The sequence below is a fragment of the Dipodomys merriami genome, unplaced genomic scaffold (genome assembly GCF_024711535.1).
Source record: "Dipodomys merriami isolate MVZ:Mamm:240054 unplaced genomic scaffold, mDipMer1.0.p SCAF_401, whole genome shotgun sequence".
Lineage (NCBI taxonomy): Eukaryota > Metazoa > Chordata > Mammalia > Rodentia > Heteromyidae > Dipodomys > Dipodomys merriami.
Genome location: NW_027205616.1, coordinates 659,903 through 674,324, shown reverse-complemented (window position 1 = coordinate 674,324; position 14,422 = coordinate 659,903). Strand labels below are relative to the sequence as shown.

General features: G+C 45.8%; 1 protein-coding gene across 2 annotated transcripts in view; it reads right to left on the bottom strand.

Annotated features, from left to right (window-relative positions):
- The window catches only part of LOC138806614 (ras-related protein Rab-7a), a 38,960-nt gene that overhangs the window by 23,576 nt on the left and 962 nt on the right, over positions 1-14,422 (bottom strand). The window contains exon 2 of one of the 2 annotated variants that reach the window (XM_069992046.1): positions 8,358-8,425. The exons of the other annotated variant lie outside the window; for it this stretch is intronic. The gene's annotated coding sequence lies outside the window, so the exon portion shown is untranslated. The remainder of the gene's footprint in view (positions 1-8,357; positions 8,426-14,422) is intronic. 2 annotated transcript variants of the gene reach the window in all.

Sequence of the window (14,422 nt, the reverse complement as noted above, 5' to 3'; positions counted from 1 at the left end):
TTTTTTTAATTTTTAATTTTTAATTTTTCTGTCGGTCATGGGGTTTGAGCTCTGGGCCTGGGCACTGTCCCTCAGCTCTTCAGCTCAAGGCAAGCGCTCTACCACTTGAGCCACAGCGCCACTTCCGGTAAGCCCAACATAAATGCTTATCAGGAATGGCGCCAGTCAGCAGGCTTATATAAAGAGAATATTAAATGCTAATTGCATTGCAGCAGTGCTTAAAATCATCTTACTCAGTTCACTATTTCAACACACTGAGTTAAGTACAACCAGAACTTGCTCCTATAATTACTCTAAAATTCCAATTATTTTTAAGCCATCTTAAGTAGCCTGGCAGCTACTGCTCCACAATAGACGTGCTTCCTTTTACACAAGTATTTGCTGTGTAGAACCAAGTCTTGAAGATCTTATAAAGGACAACTGGCTCGGAGGACATGCTAATTTGGGGAGACAGGTCCCAACACATAGGTCTATTCAGAAGCGGACCTGAGAATCAACAAAGATTCGTTTTTCAAGCACTTGTACAAGGCCAACTGCTAAACTTGCAAAGATTACTAAGAGATTCTCCCTGCTCTGAGGTTGGCTTAAAATTAGAGTCATTGCTGCCAGGTGCCAGTGGCTTATGTCCATAATCCCAGCTTCTCAGGAGACTGAGACCTGAAGATCGCAGCTCAAAACCATCCCAAGCAGGAAAGTCTGTGATATTCTTTCTCCAATTTAACCAACCAAAAATCTGAAACCAGAGCTATGACTCAAGTGGTACAGCACCAGCCTTGGGCAAAAGAGCTAAGAGACAGTACCAGGCTCTGAGTTCACAAGCCCCAGTACCAACACAAAAAGGAAAGGAGAAGAAAGGGAGAAAGAGGAAAAGGTAAATAGGCAAGGTGGAAGGGGGGGAAGGAAGAGGAGAAAAAGAAAAAGAGGGGGAAGAGGGAAGGGAAGACAGCTGTAAATAGAGATACGGCTTAAGAGTTAGAGCACCAGGGGCTTGGAAGGTGGCTCAGTGGTAAAGTGTTTGCCTAGCATGCATGAAGCCCTGGTTTGATTCCTCAGCACCACAGAAACAGAAAAGGCCAGACGAGGAGCTGTGGTTCAAGTGGTAGAGCAAAAGAAAAGCAAGGACAGTGTCCAGGCCCTGACTTCAAGCCTAAGGAATGGCCAAAAAAGAGAAGAGCACCAGCTAGCTGTGAGTGGATTAAGAGCACAAGACTCTGAGTTCCCACCCCAATACTGGCACACACACGTGTACTTGCTCGTTGCCTAAGCACACAGGGAGGTAATGATGTTTATGCAATATTAGATTTCATTCAAAGAGTGAGATGTGGGAACTATAAAGGACCTTGACTTTTGAAAGCATGTATCAGAGCCAGATGCTGGTGGCTCACACCTGTAATTCTAGCTACTCAGGAGGCAAAACCAACCCAGGCAAGAAAGTCCATGAGGCTGGGAAGGTGGCTTAGTGGGAGAGTGCTTATCTAGTATGCATGAAGACCTGGGTTCAATTCCTCAGCACCATATAAACAAAAAAAGCCAGAAGTGGTGCTGTAGCTTAAGTGGCAGAATGCTAGCCTTCAGCAAAAGCAGTTCAGAGACAGTGCCCTGGCCCTGAATCAAGCCTCAGGACTGGCAAAAAGAAAAAAAAAAGTCTGTGAGACTCGTTTCTCCAATTAACCACCAGAAAACTAGAAGTGGAGCTGTGGAGCTATGGTTGAAGGTTGTAGAGCACAAGCCTTGAGCAAAAAGAACTAAGGGATACTGCCCAGGCCTCCAGTTCAAGCCTCTCCACCAACCAAAACAAAAGCAAAAAAACAAAGTATGCATCAGTTGCCATAGTTGAACTTTTAAGGTAATCAGCAACTGTAATTAAAAGAACAACAAAATCTTTAAACACAAAATAAAGAGCCAGAAGTGATTAATCTAGGTAGGCTCAGAAAAAGCTTTCCAAAAAGACGCTTTTTTCTTTTTTGTGTGTTGATAATGGGGCCTGAACTCAGGGCTTGGGAACTGTCTGAGAGCTTCTTTTGCTCAAGGCTAGTAGTGTTCTACCACTTAGCTACAGCTCCATTTTTGGCTTGTTCTGTAATTAACTGAAGATAAAAGTCTCATGGACTTACCTGTCAGGGATGGTTTTGAACCTTGATCCTCAGATCTCAGCCTCCTGAGTAGCTAGGATTACAGGTGTGAGCCACTGGCACCTGACAAAGAGGCTTTCTTTATACTAAACTCCTGCCTAGAGGTAGGTCTTCTAAGCAAATGATTAGAGCAGAAACTCCAAGACCCACTAGTCCTATATGTTCATAACACTCAATCTAGAGGCTGGTGATTTTCATGAAGCTCTGGAAAGGCAAAAACAGGATTACCTTTCACTGCCATATCCTTTTGTTCAACAGAGGCTTTAACAATCAAGGGGTTGGTTAGCTGATTAAAAGGATCATTTTGGGGGCTGGGAAGGTGGCTCAGTGGTAGAACGGTTGCCTTGCATGCCTGAGGCCCTGGGTTCGATTCCTAAGCACCACAAAAGCAAAAAGAAAAAAGCCAGAAGTGGCGCTGTGGCTCAAGTGGTAGAGCGCTAGCCTTGAGCTGAAGAGCTGAGGGACAGCGCCCAGGCCCAGAGTTCAGGCCCCATGACCGGACCAAAAAAAAAAAAAAAGGATCATTTTGCCAGTACATCTGAGCAATAATAAATCTTTGAACCTTAAATTGCAGGAACCATTTGTTTTTTTGTTGTTGTTTAAACAAAACATTTCTCCTTATAGATGCTTGAAATCAAAAAAAGATTTTCTTAAAAAAAAAAACAAACTTTCTTGGCAGGTGTCGGTGGCTCACGCCTGTCATTCTAGCTACTCAGGAGGCTGAGATCTAAGGATCAAGGTTCAAAGCCAACTCTGGGTAGGAAAGTCTGTGAGACTCTTATCTCCAATAAACCATTAGAAAACCGGAAGTGGTGCTGTGGACCTAGTGGTAGAGTGCTTGCCTTGAGCTGAAGAGCTGAGGGACAGCGCCCAGGCCCAGAGTTCAAGCCCCATAACCAACCAAAAAACAAAAACAAAAACAAAACCCAACTCTCTTAGGGCTGGATGGCTCAGTGGTAGACCACTTGCCTTGCATGCATGAGGCCCTGGGTTCGATTCCTCAGCACCACATAAGCAGAAAAAAGCCGGAAGTGGTGCTGTGGCTCAGGTGGTAGAGCGCTGGCCTTGAGCTGAAGAGCTGAGGGGCAGCGCCCAGGCCCAGAGTTCAAGACCCATGATCAAAACAAACAAACAAACAAAACAAAAAACAAAAAACAAGTGATCATACATGGATAGACAAGAAAACCTAAATTTCAGGTAATATAGGGTGCTCTAAGGCTGAAGCAGAAGCCAACATTTTCAGGCTGAGGAGGAAGTGCTAAGAAACAAAGTATCCAAAGTTTCCCAACACTTTGCTTCTGTATTTCAAAAGCTACTTTACCACAAAAGGGATACCAGACAGCTATTACTTAACCTTGCCAATACTAGTTCCTTTCCAAAGCAATTCTCTGTGGTTTCAGGATCCATGATTTTTCTAATCCTATAGGTTAAATCTACACAACTTCAATTTTCTCTTTTCTTTCCTATCACTCATTAGCAAATTCTGCAGGTTTAGTTACTGGGCTTTACTGGCCTTCCTCATTGCCTTTAGCATTACTCTAGGCGTAGCACAAGTCTCCAGACTGTGCTCCAGTCTTTCCTCATTTCAATCTGCAGTATTTGTTGCTACTGGATCGGTCTTCTTAAAGAGACAGTAAACTCAGCCGGGCGCTGGTGGCTCACGCCTGTAATCCTAGCTACTCAGGAGGCTGAGATCTGAGGATCGCGGTTCAAAGCCAGCCCGGGCAGGAGAGACCGTGAGACTCCTATCTCCAATAAACCACCAGAAAACCGGAAGTGGCGCTGTAGCTCAAGTGGTAGAGCGCTCGCCTTGAGCTGAAGAGCTGAGGGACAACGCCCAGGCCCAGAGTTCAAGCCCCACGACCGACAAAAAAAAAAAAGAGAGACAGTAAACTCAAACGTACCTAAGTAGAGCCAGGTACGGTGGTACATCTTGTAATCCCAGTACTTGGACAGCTGAGGAGAAAACTAAGTTCAAAGCCTGACTGGGCTACACAATAAAACCTTGTCTATAAAAAGAAGGCAAGAAGCCGGGCGCTGGTGGCTCACTCCTGTAATCCTAGCTACTCAGGAGTCTGAGATCTGAGGATAGCAGTTCAAGCCAGCTCGGGCTGTAGAGACCGTGAGACTCCTATCTCCAATAAACCACCAGAAAACCGGAAGTGGCGCTGTAGCTCACTCACCTTGAGCTGAAGAGCTGAGGGACAGTGCCCAGGTCCTGAGCTCAAGCCCCACGGCCAACCAAAAAAAAAAAAAAAAAAAAGAAGGCAAGACTGTGAAACTCTTCTCTCCAATAAACCACCAGAAAACTGGAAGTGGTGCTCTGGCTCATGTGGTAGAGCGCTTGCCTTGAGCTGAAGAGCTGAGGGACAACACCCAGGCCCAGAGTTCAAGTCCCAGGACTGACCAAAAAAAAAAAAAAAAAAAGAGAAAAGAGGTGGGTGCTGGTGGCTCAAGCCTGTAATCCTACCTACTCAAAGAGGCTGCAGCCGGGCACCAGTGGCTCATGCCCGTAATCCTAGTTACTCAGGAGGCTGAGATCTGAGGATCACGGTTCAAAGTCAGCCGGGCAGAAAAGCCTGTGAGACTCTCATCTCCAACTAACCTCCAGAAAACTGAAGGGATGCTGTGGCTACAGGGGGTACAATACCAGCCTTGAGCAAAAAGAGCAAAGACAGTGCCCAGCACCACAGTTCAGGGCCCATGACAGACCAAAAAAAAAAGGTTTATGAAATTGTGAAGGAAAAAATTTCATGTTACTTCCCATCACACACTAACTTCAAGTTTCAGCCAAAGTACATGCAAGATCAATGCTCAGGCACAATGGAGAAAGATCACATTTGTGAGTGGAGGACACAAACACAGGTGCCAACCAACAGACTGTGTTCATATTGCTTAATGACAAGATTGAGTTTTGAGAAATGCATCATCTGGTAATTTCATCCTTGTGAAAACGTCATCAGGGATGCTTACACGGCCTAGATGGCCCCAAGATCACAAGACAATCTGTAACCTCAAGGGATTACTATCATGAAGAAAACACTGTTACCTGGCATCTCACTGTATGGAGCGTAGCACCAACTGAGGTTCAGGCGTGGGACCGCAGTCCTGCTTCCTCAACCTCCTGGGTACTGACATGAATCACCACACCTGGCTTTCTTCTAGAAACAGGGCCTGGAGTCTCAAGCTTGCAGGGAGTATAAACTTGCTGTAACTCTGTGATCAGCACACCTGAAAACTTCTAGTATTCTGGCGAACTATTTAACTTCTTTTGCTTTAACAGAAGCATCCTCTGAAAGTATATTTAATGGAGGATACAAAGAATGCTCTACAGAAGTCAGCTTAGATCTTCTCTAAAAAAGCTCTTTATTTTTATTTTTTTCCAGTCCTGAAACTTAAACTCAGAGCCTGGGCACTGTCCCTGAGATACTTTTACTCAAAGCTAGCACTCTGTAACACTTGAGCCATGCTCCACTTCAGCGTTTTCTGTTTACATGATACTGAGGAATTGAACCCAGGGCTTCATGTAAACACTCTACCACTAAGCCACATTCCCAGCACTAAAAAAGGTTTAAAAGGTTTTTGGGCGCCAGGCGCTGGTGGCTCACACCTGTCTGTAACCCCCAGCTACTCAGAAGGCTGAGATCTGTCACCTTGCTCATGTGATTGTAACCCCTCTGTACAATATTTTCACAATAAAAAACTTATTAAAGCCGGGCGCCGATGGCTCATGTCTGTCATCCTAGCTACTCAAGAGAGGCTGAGATATGAGGATCACAGTTCAAAGCCAGCCTGGGCAAGGAAAGTCGGTGAGACTTTTTTTTTTTTTTTTTTTGGGTCCGGTCATGGGGCCTGAACTATGGGCCTGGGCACTGTCCCTCAGCTCTTCAGCTCAAGGCTAGCGCTCTACCACTTGAGCCACAGCTCCACTTCCAGCTTTTTTTGTTTTGCTTATGTGGTGCTGAGGAATCAAACCCAGGGCCTCATGCATGCAAGGCAAGCACTCTACCACTGAGCCACCTTCCCAGCCCCTCGGTGAGACTCTTATCTCCAATAAACCACTAGAAAACCAGAAGAGGAGATTGAGGATCAGGGTTCAAAGCCAGCCCCGAGCAGTAAAGTCCGTGAGATTCTTATCTTCAATAAGATGAGGTGGCTCAGTGGTAGAGCACTTGCCTTGCATGCATGAGACCCTAGGTTCGATTCCTTAGCACCACCTAAGCAAAAAAGAAAAAAGCCAGAAGTGGTGACTCAAGTGGTAGAGCTCTAGCCTTGAGCTGGAGAGCTGAGGGACAGTGCCCAGGCCCAGAGTTCAGGCCCCATGACGGGACCCAAAAAAAAAATAAAATAAAAAAATAAACCACCAGAAAACCAGAAGTGGTGCTGTGGCTCAAGTGGCAGAGCTGAAGAGTTCAGGGACAGCACCCAAGCCCAGAGTTCAAGCCCCATGACCAACAAAAAAAGAAACATGACCAATTTGGAGTACCACAAACCATTTACTTTTAGCCACATCGTAGTTCTTAGCTGGATTCCTATTAAATACTAGCACACCTGAAAATCACACACCCTACTTAAAATCATCTGAGTAAAAATGTATACCATGCTCTTTTACTGCACTCAGGTTTTACCAATTCCTTATTTTCATGGCTTACCACCATCACATGACTGCTTACCTAGCTCCCAGCTTCCAAGTTCTGTTGCGTTAACCTATCTGCAAGGTTATAGACCCAACTTTCTCCCCTTTCCTGGAGGTACCTCCAGATCAACAAAATCCACATCGAGAGGGGGATCTCTGTCCAACCCCAATCCAAAATAACTATTTAGATGAAACCAACTCCCCTCATCAGCAAACATTCTGTGTATGCATCTAAATGTTTATTTACGGATGTATATTTTTAGTACAAAAAAAGACATATTCCCACTTGTATTCAGTATCCTATAGAATATTTTTGATCAGCCCTCAAGAATTGTCTTTTTGTAGGTATAAACAGAGATGGTACAAAGACTTCTTTGCAAAATTTCTTGTTCTATCAAAAAAAAAATTTTTTTTTTGGGGGGGGTCATTCGTAGGCTTGGGTCCTGTCCCTGAACTTTTTTGCTCAAAGCTGGTACCCTACCACTTTGGGCCACAGCTCTACTTCCAGTTTTTCAGTGGTTAATTGGAGATTAAGAGTCTCACAGCCAGGCGGCTCACACCTGCAATCCTAGCTACTCAGGAGACTGAGATCTGAGGATCACAGTTCAAAGCCAACCCGGGCAGGAAAAGTCTGTGAGACTCTTATCTCCAATAAACCACCAGAAAACCAGAAGTGGTGCTGTGGCTCAAATAGTAGAGCATTAGCCTTTTGCTGAAGAGCTGAGAGTCAGCACCCAGGCCCAGAGTTTAAGCCCCAGGACCAACGAAAGGAAGGATGCTCAGTATCAGACTTTCCTGCCCAGGCTGGCTTTGTATCACAATCTTCAGATCTCAGCCTCCTGAGTAGCTGGGATTACAGACGTGAATCACCAGCACCTGATTCAATATACCATTTTGTATTTATTGACACACATAAGTCTAGAGATGTAGTTTAGTGGTAGAATGCTGGCCTAACAAGTCTTAAGGTCCCGGGCTTAATCCTAGCATCACAAAACATGCTACAAGCAATAATAACAGCAAACACACTGTCTTCAAGTCTACTACCCATCACGACTGACACACTCTCACTCTCTTTTGTAGATGGCTCTTCCTGTGTCACGCAGCCAGTCAGAAAGCCTCCCCAAGGGCAGAGTCTCTGAGCCTCTCCCTGGCCACAGCACTCACATAGCAGGTCCCAGGAAGCCTGCATGGTGACTTCACCTTTTTTTTTTTGCCCAGTCCAGGGGCTTGACCTCAGGGCCTGGGCACTGTCCCTGAGCTTCTTTTGTTCAAGGCTAGCACTCTAACCACTTGAGCCACAGAGCCATTTCCGGCTTTTTCTGTGTATGAGGTACTGAGGAATCAAACCCAGGGCTTCATGCATGCTAGACAAGCCCTCTACCACTCAATGAGCTATGACTTCACCTTTTCTCCTTCTCCAGTATCCACAGGCGTAGAGCCTGGGGAGGTGGGAAGCAAAGAACCAACTCACTCCTCAGTTTCTGACCAGCAGTGTTTGAACAGGTGCACACGCCACCTGAGGGAGGTGTGCAGGCAGAGCTGGCAATGGCATAACCACGCGCTTCCCTCTCAGGTAGTACTGGACTCACCTCTCGTCAGAAACGGGGCGACAAGCTGGGTGCTCTGCAGGCTCAGCTGACCTCACAGGCTCCTAGAACTGCAAGCCAGAGACAGTCACCGGGCAGGAGGGGCTGGAGATGGGATTTTACACAACATCTTGCAGAAATGATTAGTACCTCTTTGTAACCTTTCAAAAACCAGCCAGAGGACAGAAGGACTGAGCTGACACAATGTACTCTTCCTACCTAGAAGCTTTCTCCAATTCAAAAGCCCTGAAAAGGGCTGGGAAGGTGGCTCAGTGGTAGAGCGCTTGCCTTGCATGCATAAGGCCCTGGGTTCGATTCCTCAGCACCACATAAGCAAAAAGAAAAAAGCCGGAAGTGGTGCTGTGGCTCAAGTGGTAGAGCGCTAGCCTTGAGCTGAAGAGCTGAGAGACAGCGGCCAGGCCCAGATATCAGGCCCCACAACTGGACCAAAAAAAAAAAAAAAAAAAAAACCAAAAAACAAATCAAAAGCCCTGAAAATAAAAACTAGCCCCAAAGTCCACTCTATGTATGAAAATTAATCCCCACTTTATGTGTCAAAATAATAAAGCAGAAAAGAAATATTTTAATATATGTATACAAATCCACGTGGAATCCACTATTAGGAATCCTCTATGTTATAATACAGCAAGAAAAAACCAGAGAACACAGAACATGAACTGGTTAGACACTTTATGAACATAATTTAAAGTCCAACATTTGCTTTCTAAGGTCTTTTATTCGTTTTAATTTTTTTTTTGGTCGGTTGTGGGGCTTGAACTCTGGACTTGGGCGCTATCCCTCTGCTCTTCAGCTCAAGGCAAGCGCTCTAACCACTTGAGCCACAGTGCCACTTCCTTGAGCCACAGTGCCACTTCCAGTTTTCTAGTGGTTTATTGGAGATAAGAGTCTCATGGACTTTCCTTGCTCGGGCTGGCTTTGAACCGTGATCCTCAGATCTGTCCCAGTTCAATGCTCACACCCAGGATAAGGTGATTCACTAAAGAATCAAAGTATATGTGGCTGGGAAGGTGGCTCAGTGGCAGAGCACTTGCCTTGCATGCATGAGGGCCTGGGTTCGATTCCTCAGCACTACATAAGCAAAAAGAAAAAAGCCAGAAATGGCGCTGTGGCTCAAGTGGTAGAGCGTTAGCCTTGAGCTGAGGGACAGCGCCCAGGCCCAGAGTTCAGGCCCCACAACCGGACCCCCCCCCCCCCCCAGAAAAAGAATCAAAGTATACAAAGTATACATTCAAAAGAGGAAAATAACCAGTTTATACTTTGATCTCTGGATAATGAACCACAAATTTTTCTTTGTTTCTTACTTCCTAGCTCTTTTTTTTTAAGAACTAGTTTAATAATCAGCCAAAAGACATGTGATTTTAAATGAAAGACTTATGGCATGAAAGTAATAGAAAACGCAGAAGAGTCTATCAGAAAGTTCATGAGCTGGTTTCAGTAGACAGATAATCCCCGACACCCAACCTCAGCCATCTCAGGAAGAAATGAACTTGAGCACCAAGAGAACATGTAAACTGTAAGCACTTTACAAATGGAGGGCAGGAAGATTTCTATAAAACACTTTGGGGGGCTGGGAATGTAGCTTAGTGGTAAAGTGCTTGCCTAGTATGCATGAAGCCCTGGGTTCAATTAATTCCTCAGTACCACACACAGAAAAAGCCAGAAGTGGCACTGTGGCTCAAGTAGTAGAGCGCTAGCCTTGAGCAAAAGCAGCTCAGGAATAGCGCCCAGACCCAGAGTTCAAACTCCAGGACAGCAAAAATAAAATAAAAACTAAACAGTATGTTGTTCTTTTTTTTCAGGACTGCCAAAAACAAAACAAAAAACACTTTATTTTTGCTGTCCTGGGGTTTCATTAAACTCTGAGTCTGGGCTCTGTTCCTGAACTTTCTGCTCAAGGCTAGCGCTGTACCACTTGAGCCACACACTACCACTTCTGGCTTTGAGTAGTTTATTGGAAAGAAGAGTTCCACAGCCTTTTTTCCTGCCTGGAACGGCTTCAAATCGCAACTCTTGTACCTCAGTCCCCTGACTAGGTTGAGCTACAGATGCCCAGCAAAACACACGTATTTAAAAACAAGCAAACCAACTACCATCATCAACTGAATGGCACAGGCTCTTTACCAGGGTCTGGCTCAGGGAACCCAGAGCTATTTCAGGTCAGTCCACGATGCTGGTAGAATAACAAAATACTACATTTATATATAAAAGGTAGTATTTTTCATTAAGCTTATGCTGTGGTTTTAAAGATTAAAAGTTCCTTTCGCTGGGTGCTGGTGACTCACCTATGATCCTAACTACTCAGGAGGCTGAGATCTAAGGACCATGGTTCAAAACCAGCCCAGGCAGAAAGTCTGGGAGACCTTTTTTTCCTTCTAGTCCTGAGGCTTGGGGCTTGAACTCTGGGCCTGGGCACTGTGTCTGAGCTCTTCAGCTCAAGGCAAGTACTCTACCACTTGAGCCACAGCGCCACTTCTGGTTTTTTGGTAGTTAATTGGAGATAAGAGTCTCATGGACAGCCGGGCGCTGGTGGCTCACGCCTATAATCCTAGCTACTCAGGAGGCTGAGATCTGAGGATCGCGGTTCAAAGCCAACCCCGGGCAGGAGAGACCGTGAGACTCCTATCTCCAATAAACCACCAGAAAACCGGAAGTGGCGCTGTAGCTCAAGTGGTAGAGCGCTCGCCTTGAGCTGAAGAGCTGAGGGACAGCGCCCAGGCCCAGAGTTCAAGCCCCACGACCGACAAAAAAAAAAAAAAAAAAAAAAAAAGAGTCTCATGGACTTTCCTGTCTGGGATGGATTTGAACCATGATCATCAGTAGCTAGGATTTTACAGGTGTTGACCACTAGCAACTGGCTCCAGAGCTTCTTTTGCTCAAGGGTAGCAATCTACCACTTCAGCCATTGCACCTCTTCCGGCTTTTTCTATTTGTGTGGTACTGAGGAATTGAACTCATCCATGCTAGTTAGCACTCTACCGCTGAGCCACATTCCCAGCTGCTGTGATACTCTTACTCCAATTCATCACCGAAGAGTCAAGGTAGAGCACTGGTTCAAGCAGTGTAATGCAAAAATTTCAGGACAGCACCCAGGTGGTGAGTTCAAGCCCCAAGATCAACACAAAATAGTAAATACGTAAAAACTTAAAAATAAGCCAGGCAGGGCTGGGATGTAGCTCAGTGGCAAAGCGCTTGCCTAGCAAGTGCAACGTGCTGGGTTCGATCCCCAGTACCAAAAAAGACAAAAAAATAGTTAAAAAAAAAATAAGCCAGACACCAGTTGCTCACATCTTTAATCCTATCTACTCAGGAGGCTGAAATCTGAGGATCATAGTTTAAAGCCAGCCTGGACAGGAAAGTCCATGAGATTCTTATTTCCAATTAATCACAGAAAAAGCCGAAGTGGCACTGTGGCTCAAGTGACAGGGCACTAGCCTTGAGTAAAAGTAGCCTAGGGACAGTGCCCATGCCCAGAGTTCAAGCCCCAGGACTGACAAAAGGAAACAAACCTTAAAAATAGTAGCTTTGAGGCTGGGAAGGTGGCTCAGTGGTAGAGTGCTTGCCTTGCATGAGTGCTAGCCTTGAGCTGAAGAGCTGAGGGACAGAGCCCTGGCCCAGAGTTCAAAAGCCCCATGAGCAACAACAACAACAACAAAAAGAATACTGGAAACCAAATGGTGTAACTGTTTACATGAGTAATTTTCCCACTCATTAACCCGTGTTGGTTGTACACCGCGGTCTTGCTACACCTGCACACATGCGCACTGTCTGTTAAGTAATATTTAAAGGACACCTGAAGTCAGATGAGTCACCCAGTAAGAAGCAGGCTGTCTTTACAGCTGGAGCAGAGAACCGCTTTCCTCTACCTGCCAAGTCAGATGCCAAATTCCTACAAGAACTGCCTAAGTCCTCAGGGTTTAATGTGCTACAATGTGCTTCCTCAGATTTGTTTCATGCCAACACACGCAGTCCTAGGTGACCAGGAAATGGATAGAATCAAGCAGACCAATCTCTACAGTAGTGATGATGTCAGCTAAACAGAAAGTCCCAGGGGACTCTAGGCCCACTGCATCAAGTATGGCTTCTTGAAGCAAATGAACAAGGCTAATATTGAATGTCACCACTGGAACTAACTCCCAAGTCTTCTCTTCCCCCCAGGAGAATTTCCTGAGTAACAAATCTCAAATTTGTTTTCAGAATCAAAATCTAGAGTAATAAAACTGAAGCTAAACCAGGTGCCAGTGGCTCACGCCTGTCATCCTAGCTACTCAGGAGGCTGAGATCTGAGGATCACGGTTCAAAGCCAGTCGGGGCAGGAAAGTCTATGAGACTCTTTATCTCCAATAAACCACTAGAAAACCAGGAGTGGCGCTGTGGCTCAAGTGGTAGGGTGCTTGCCTTGAGCTGAAGGTCACCCAAGCCCAGAGTTCACCAAAAACAAAAAAAACAAATAACAACAACAACAACAAAAAAAAACTGAAGCTAGTCAGATTCCTAAAAAGCCTGTTTTGATTTCAACCACATCAGGGTCACCAGTAATTCATGAACCACTATCCAAAGCAGCATTCAGAAGCTTTCTTGCCAGGTAGTAGTGGCTTGACTCACAGCTGTCATCCTAGCTACTCAGGAGGCTGAGATCTGAAGATGGAAGTTCAAAGCCAGCCTGGGCAGGATCTGTGAGACTCCTATCTCCAATTAAGCACCAAAAAAAGCTCAAGTATGGGCTGGGAAGGTGGCTCAGTGGTAGAGCGCTTGCCTTGCATGCCAGAGGCCCAATTCCTCATGCCTGAGGTTCAATTCCTTAGCACCACATAAGTAAAAAGAAGAAAGCCGGAAGTGACACTGTGGCTCAAGTGGTAGAGCACTAGCCCTGAGATGAAGAGCTGAGGGACAGTGCCCAGGCCCAGAGTTCAGGCCCCAAGACTGGCAAAAAAAAAAAAAAAAAAGATTAAAAATTAAAAAAAAAAAAATCAAAGCTGGGCACCGGTGGCTCTCACCTGTAATCCCAGCTACTCAGGAGGATGAGACCTGAGGATCACGGTTCAAAGCCAACCCAGGCAGGAAAGTCTGTGAGACTCTTACCTCCAATAAACCACTAGAAAACCAGAAATGGTGCTGTGGCTCACATGGTAGAGCCCTAGCCTTGAGCTGAAGAGCTGAGGGACAGTAACCAGGCCCAGAGTTCAGGCCCCACGACGGACAAAAAAAAAAAAAAAAGACCAAACTTTATTGCTTTATTTGTTGGTAGACCCAGAAAACTAGCTCCAAAGTCAGGGCCTGTGGGCTGTTCTTAAACTTCTTTTGCTCAAGGTTAACAAACACTCTACCACTTGTGGACACAGTGCCACTTCCACTTTTTTTTTTTTTTGGTGGTAGTGGGGCTTGAACTCTGGGCCTGGGCACTGTCCCTGAGATCTTCAGCACAAGGTGAGCGCTCTACCACTTGAGCCACTGCACTACTTCTGGTTTTCTGGTGGTTAATTGGAGATAGGAGTCTCACAGAGTTCCCTGCCCAGGCTGGCTTTGAACTTTGATACTCAGATCTCAGACCCCTGAGTAGCTAGGCTGACAGGTGAGAGCTACACCGGCATTTCTGGCTTTTTCTGTTTCCTGGTACTGAGGAATTGAGCCTCGGGCTTCAGGCAGGCTAGGCAAGCACTCCATTCCCAATCCCACTTCCAGGTTTTTCTACATAGTTTATTGAAGATGAAAGTCTCAGCCAGTGGTGGGGGCTCATCCTGTAATCCTAGCTACTAAGGGGTTAAGATCTGCGGATCGTGGTTCAAAGTCAGCACTGGCAGGAAGGTCCAAGAGACTCATCTCCAATTAACCACAAGAAAAAAAAAAAAAAAAAAACAACTGCAAGTGGTGCTGTAATTCAAGAGCTCAGGGACAGCACCCAGGTCCTGGACCCCAGGCCCATAACCAATTAAAAAAACAAAATAAAAAAGGCTGGTGGGCTTCGGTGCAGACTGGGCTAGCTCCCCTCCCCAGCGCTCAGCCTCCCGCAGCTGGGGGCCAGGCGAGCCACGGGGCCCTGCCGGACGGTA